At 41.7% G+C, this 7,234-nt stretch overlaps 1 long non-coding RNA gene across 1 annotated transcript; it reads left to right on the forward strand.

Annotated features, from left to right (window-relative positions):
- Window positions 1-1,834: 1,834 nt before the first annotated feature.
- Window positions 1,835-3,240, forward strand: LOC127908032 (uncharacterized). The gene is made up of 2 exons (XR_008065971.1): window positions 1,835-2,098; window positions 2,747-3,240. It is a non-coding gene; the product is annotated as an uncharacterized LOC127908032 (long non-coding RNA).
- The last annotated feature ends 3,994 nt before the right edge of the window (window positions 3,241-7,234 follow it).

The following is a 7,234-nucleotide window of genomic DNA, read 5'->3' on the forward strand; positions in this document are numbered from 1 at the left end:
CAAGCCCTGGAATGGGTTCGCCCCGAGAGAGGGGCCAAAGCCCTGGAATGGGTTCGCCCCGAGATACCTGATAATAATAATACCTGATAATGACCAAACCTGTTTAGGCTTTTTGGGAATTTAACTTCAATTAACCTGAAAGTGTTCATAGTATAAACATCTGTTGGGTTGGTAGAATGTGTAAAGACCCACCTCATTGGTTAATATTCACTGTAGTAGAACCATCTGTTGGGTTGGTAGAATGTATAAGTAGATTTTAAATGCATACTTATTACAAATCTGCAGTTGTCTGACTTATATATATATTATATTTAATGAAAGAAATGTAAAAATGCACTTTTTGTCTGGAAATAAAATAAACATTTATCTGCGTTAACCACTCCAGTCATCAGATGGCGATATGCGTTTTTCAGGCGATGCTATCAGAGTGACGTATAATGTAGTGGACGGGACGCTTCGTCAACAACATCTCGTCAGCCACCTCGGCAGCTTCCGAGCGGAAACGTTCAAGCTGTTCAGACTGCTTCGGTCTATATTTACTTCTGTATTTGGAACATAATTCTGTCTTTTAACTAGTTTCCCCATTTCATGTCATATTTCTGTTTAGTCAGGTAACGGTAGCTGGCTTGATAAATGAGCCTATCACTAGGCTAGTCGCTAACTAGCTCGGTTAGCTGGCTAACATCCCCGACCATGAGCTCAGCAAGCTGCTGCCCTCCTGCTAAAAAGAGGTCTGCTGGAAGGAGAAAGAAGGTATTTGGCTGAACGTTGTCGTGAAAGAGGAGAATGAAGAGGAGGATGTCACAGTAAACGAAGAAGTAGAGGGTGAGGCTGTTATACAGAAAGAGGAGAATGAAGAGGAGGATGTCACAGTAAACGAAGAAGTAGAGGGTGAAGCTGTTACACAGAAAGAAGAGGAAGAAAACGATTATACTTTTTTTTTGGAGTGAATGAAGGAGAGATAACTGTCATATTGAAGGAGGAGGAGAGGAAGATCTGAGTAACACCAGTAAGTCCTGTCTTGAAAATAGTTGTTGAACTGATACGTGGTTTTAAAAAGTCATTCTACTCTAGTTCTGAGCTTAAATGCCGTTTTTAATGTAGTAATTGATAAATCTACACTGTAAGATGTGAGTAGCATCAAGAAGCTGCCCAACAACAAAACGTTAACAATGGATTTGCACCCAAAATCACAACTTAAATGTCTCACGGAATGGACTTGCCTTCATTCAATACTGCAGTTCCACTGTACTAAACTGGAGGCGATTTCCAGCCCACCGTTGACTGCGGTCAAGTGAGCCGACAGTCGCAAAACGCGGTCAAGCCATCTGCTCTTCGGTTTCTTCCTGAATTTGCGTGCGCGAAAACACTTTACGGAATGGCGTTTTTCAGGTAGGGAAACTGAGTTGAATGGACTCTCATGCACAGTTAGTCGAGACGATGGCTACAAATCATTCCAAGCAAACCGTTTGAAGCACACCTATTCAATCTTCCATAATAAAAATGATACCAAATCGTTTATTTAATTTCTGCGTTATCATAAAGTACTTTATCATTGCTAGAGTGTCAAGCGTAGGCTGGACTGGTGTAAACGCGCCTCTCTGACTAAGAACCACACAGAGACCTGCATTTTGTAGTGGCTGTAATAACACTTGTGAAAAGTGACTTCAGGTGATTGAGGGATCTAGTCTAGATTAAACGTCATAGGAAGTTTTATCATGTGGAGGTTTCATTCAGGTCTCTGTTTAATTAAATCATCTGTTTGTCTTTGGCAGGAAAGAGACCAGACTCTCCTTCTGACAGCAGGAAGAGTCCTTCAGGGAAACCAGACCCGAGACGTCCAAACCAGCAGGACGACATCACTGCTCCCAGTGTGGAAAGAGTTTTACTCAGTTAGGGAGCCTGAGAACACATAAGAGAATACACACTGGAGAGAAGCCTTACCACTGTTCCCAATGTGGAATGTCGTTTACCCAGTTAGGGAGCCTGCAAACGCATGAGAGGGGCCACACAGGGGAAAAGCTTTTCCAATGTTCCCATTGTGGAAAGAGGTTTGGCCAGGTAGGAAACCTGAACAAGCATGAGAGGACACACACAGGTAAGAAGATGTACCGCTGCTCCCAGTGTGGAGAGAGATTTACCCTGGTTAAGGTACCTGAAAGATCATGAAAGAATACATACAAATACACAGGAGGAGAAGACATACCACTGCTCTCATTGTGGAAAGACATTTTCCCAGTCAGAGAACCTGAAAACACATGAGAGAATCGAGAGGCTGTGTTCTGACTTGTGTTTCTGACTGAGAATGTGTGTGTTTGTTTGGGCTGTCAGACTTGAGTTCACTTTGTGTAATGTTAGTGCACTATTTTTAATTGTGATTAATCCATTGACTGAAAGGGTTAAAACACACTGAAAACATCCCAAATACATCCTATATACAGCTAAAATCTACAATGCCATGTAAACACAAGATGACATTGAGGTTAAATAAAGTGTGATTTATCAATGGAACATATTTTGACACGTCCACTGTGTGTCTCTGTAGAGTCATAATATCCATAACAACTAGAGGTCAAACAGGGAGATGGTTCCATTCATTTTCCCCACAGGGCTGTTGTGTTTAGACTCACCCTGGTGTGATGTTTTGATAACCATGTAAACCTCTCTGGGACAAGGTGACTGAGGACACAGTGTGTTGTCAATTTATTGTCATGTTTTTAAAATGGTATAACTGCCTTTATTTTAGCTGGACCCCAGGAAGAGTAGCTGCTGCCTTGGCAGGAACTAATGGGGATCCATATTGAACCCCCAGGAAGAGTAGCTGCTGCCTTGGCAGGAACTAATGGGGATCCATAATAAACCCCAGGAAGAGTAGCTGCTGCCTTGGCAGGAACTAATGGGGATCCATATTGAACCCCCAGGAAGAGTAGCTGCTGCCTTGGCAGGAACTAATGGGGATCCATATTGAACCCCCAGGAAGAGTAGCTGCTGCCTTGGCAGGAACTAATGGGGATCCATATTAAACCCCAGGAAGAGTAGCTGCTGCCTTGGCAGGAACTAATGGGGATCCATAATAAACCCCAGGAAGAGTAGCTGCTGCCTTGGCAGGAACTGCACTGTCGGAGCTCGAAACACAAGGATTTTGCTACACCTGCAATACCATTTGCTAAACACATGTATGTGACCAATAAAATGTGATTTGATTCTGATTTGAAATAAACGTCCTATTTATCAAAGGTGCTTTTGGATGGAGTCAAAATGACTCCAAAGGACATGAATTTGTTTAAAGTCCTTATTGATACAGAAACACTAAACCAGGATTTAGATGTATTGAGAACAAGTTGATTGACAAAGTCATGAAACATTGGATGAATTGAACAAAACCACATTTTGGCTGTGATAAAGATATGCCTCTGGGGTCATAATGATCCATGTCAGAACTATGGTTCAATGTAAATATGTAGTGGGTCTAGAGTTTGTTTTAAATTGTCACTCATTAAAAACGAATCAATCAACACATGCTTCTCTTTGAACGACTTAATATGATACTTGATACTTAATATGATCAACTTGAATGAAATAAAATAAAAATAAACTTTTGGTTCCTCAACTGCGTTTGCCCCTCCAGTCAGCAGATGGCGATGTGAGTCTTTTCCGTTCAGGCGACGCTGCCAGTGTGACGTATAATCTAGTGGACGGGACGCTCCTTCAACAACAACAGACACCTCGGTAACTTTATAGCAAACAGAGCTACAACATTCACTCTCTTTACACTGTTTTGGTGTATATTAGTCGCTGTGTATTAAACACACTTCTGTCGTATGTACGTATTGGCCTATTTAATTATATAAATATGTTGTTTGTCAGCTAGCTGGTTTGCTAAATTAGCTTAGAACTAGGCTAGTTGCTAATGCTAGCTAGCGAACATCTCCGACCATGAGTTCACTAAGCTGCTCTCCTCCTGCTAAAGAAGAGGAGGGTCTTCTGGACGGAGAAAGAAGTTCTCCTGAAAGAGGAGGAGGAAGAGAAGGATGTTACAATACAAAAACAAGTAGAGGGTGAGGCTGTTACCGTGAAAGACGAAGAGAAAGACGTTTCTGTGGAAGAAAATGAAGACTCGTTCAGAGTGAAAGAGGAGGAGGATGTTACAGTAAAAGAAGAGGAAGCTGAGAGAGAGGAGGATGCAGTTTTCGGAGTGAAAGAGGGGGGAGGGGAGATGACTGTCACATCGAAAAAGAAGGAGGAGGACGAAGAGGAGGAAACTGGATATCTGGGCCCGGTTTCCCCAACGCTTCTTAAGGCATCCTATGGTTCTGACGGTGAACTCAGCCGTAAGATGGTTTTGAGAAACCGGGCCGTGATTAACACTAGTAAGTACTGTCTTAAAAACAGAGGCACAAACTCTGCAGTTGTTGAACTGATGTGTGGTGTTAAAGGGGAAATATGTAATTGCTACTTTTATATTATTTACAGCCATTGATTCTTGAAGAATATAACACATACCTCATGAGCTTAGTTCAACTGTTGTACCCCATCAGAACCCCAAATAAGATTTTTTTATTCCAATGTTTAGAAACAATGTAAATCAACACTGTATAGCCTCAACATGGTTAAAACTATAATGTTGATTTCATGGATGGTCAGTCCTTGCATCCGTAGGTCTGTCTCTGAATGTGAGAGTAGTTACACTTCTCCAGACCATCATCTTATTACCAAAACAGGTGGAATGACATCTTTGTTATTGTTTGAACTGCAGATTGGTTGATCAATTGATTTGGCTTTTTAAAGGGACAATCTAGGATTTAAACAGCAACAAAATGGCTGCCCTGAGACTTGGTTTGGTAAACAGCTGAGGGATGGGGGCTGGAGAAATGTAACCACTCTCACATTCATAGAGAAAGCTATTGTAGCAACCTCAACCCAAAACCTTGCGACCTCATCAAGAAGTTCAGATATCTTGGCGTAACATTTCTAAAGTGTTGGCTTGACAGTCGCTGGACCAGGTTTGAGTTCAGCTCAGGACTTCCCCCTGAATTCACTACACTATGAATACGTTTATAATGTTACTGTAGCGTCTCGTTACTCTGTTTGGACACAGAGATACTTAGCTCATGTGTAGAGAACTGTTACTTAATGGATAGGCTATTGTACAACACAGAGCTATTTTCCTTCATTCAGGACATTTAGAATGACAACACATTAGAGGAGCCTAGTGGGTTTATTAACACAATTATCTGGTGATCAGGTTATGAAATGTCATGACAAACACATTTTAGTTTCCATGTTTCACCTAGGTCTAATTGTTAGGTGAAGTTATGGGTCCTACAGTAGGTCTATGTTGTTGTTAGGTGAAGTTATGGGTCCTACAGTAGGTCTATGTTATTGTTAGGTGAAGTTATGGGTCCTACAGTAGGTCTATGTTGTTGTTAGGTGAAGTTATGGGTCCTACAGTAGGTCTATGTTGTTGTTAGGGGAAGTTATGGGCCCTACAGTAGGTCTATGTTGTTAGGTGAAGTTATGGGTCCTACAGTAGGTCTATGTTGTTGTTAGGTGAAGTTATGGGTCCTACAGTAGGTCTATGTTGTTGTTAGGTGAAGTTATGGGTCCTACAGTAGGTCTATGTTGTTGTTAGGGGAAGTTATGGGTCCTACAGTAGGTCTATGTTGTTGTTAGGTGAGGTTATGGGTCCTACAGTAGGTCTATGTTGTTGTTAGGGGAAGTTATGGGTCCTACAGTAGGTCTATGTTATTGTTAGGTGAAGTTATGGGCCCTACAGTAGGTCTATGTTGTTAGGTGAAGTTATGGGCCCTACAGTAGGTCTATGTTGTTAGGTGAAGTTATGGGCCCTACAGTAGGTCTATGTTGTTGTTAGGTGAAGTTATGGGCCCTACAGTAGGTCTATGTTGTTGTTAGGTGAAGTTATGGGCCCTACAGTAGGTCTATGTTGTTGTTAGGTGAAGTTATGGGCCCTACAGTAGGTCTATGTTGTTGTTAGGGGAAGTTATGGGTCCTACAGTAGGTCTATGTTGTTGGTATGACTAGCGGTTTCCACATTAGCATGGAGGAGTTTCTGCAACCAAATTCCGTGTGCATTGCCCTTGAGCGCCTATTTTAGCAAACACAGAAAGGGGCCTATATTGGTGACCAAAGGTTGTCTGGCACACTGCTTAGGGGTTCAGCAACTGTAATAACTTATTTCTAGCCTACAATCATCATTGTTACTACTAATGTGAAAACAAGACAAAATATGACTATTGTTGCTCACTTGACTGTCTTAAGACAATTGTCAAATAATTTTAACATTCATTATGTCAATTGTTGTACAACATCATGGCTACACTGTTGGCATCACCTTTTACAGTGGATTTCTGCTGTTGTGGGCCTTTAACCATCTGTCTGACTTGTTGTTCACACAGGAGAGAGACGTGACTCGTGGATCCTCTGGGGAGCCTCAACAACATCATGAAGCTGACGAGGCAGAGAAGAGTCCCTCCAGATCAGAACACCTCAAGAAACACCAGTGGAGACCAACAGGAAGAAATCTCACTGCTGCTCTGACTGTGGGAAGAGTTGCCAAGATCAAATTCACTAAAAGTACACATGAGAATTCACACAGGAGAGAAACCTCATAGCTGTGATCAATGTGGGAAGAGTTTTACTACATCTTGCCATCGGATTGTACACCAGAGAACACACACAGGAGAAAACCTTACAGCTGTTATCAATGTGGGAAGAGTTTCACTCAGTCAAGCAGCCTGTTATCTCACCAGAGAACACACACAGGAGACAAATCTTATAGCTGTGATCAATGTGGGAAGAGTTTTACTCAGTCAAGCAGCCTGTTATCTCACCAGAGAACACACACAGGAGAGAAACCTTACAGCTGTTATCAATGTGGGAAGAATTTTACTCAGTCAAGCAACCTGGTATCACACCAGAGAACACACACAGGAGAGAAACCTTATAGTTGTGAACAATGTGGGAAGAATTTTACTACATCTAGTCATCTGATTATACACCAGAGAACACACACAGGAGAGAAATCTTATAGCTGTGAACAATGTGGGAAGAATTATACTACATCTAGCCATCTGATTATACACAAGAGAACACACACAGGAGAGAAACCTCATAGCTGTGGTCAATGTGGCAAGAGATACTCTGATAAAAGATCTCTGATCAAACATCAGAAAATACATTAATGATGGAGTTGTTTCATGATATCAATGAATTA

This window comes from Oncorhynchus keta, chromosome 16 (genome assembly GCF_023373465.1).
Source record: "Oncorhynchus keta strain PuntledgeMale-10-30-2019 chromosome 16, Oket_V2, whole genome shotgun sequence".
NCBI classification, from domain to species: Eukaryota; Metazoa; Chordata; class Actinopteri; order Salmoniformes; family Salmonidae; genus Oncorhynchus; species Oncorhynchus keta.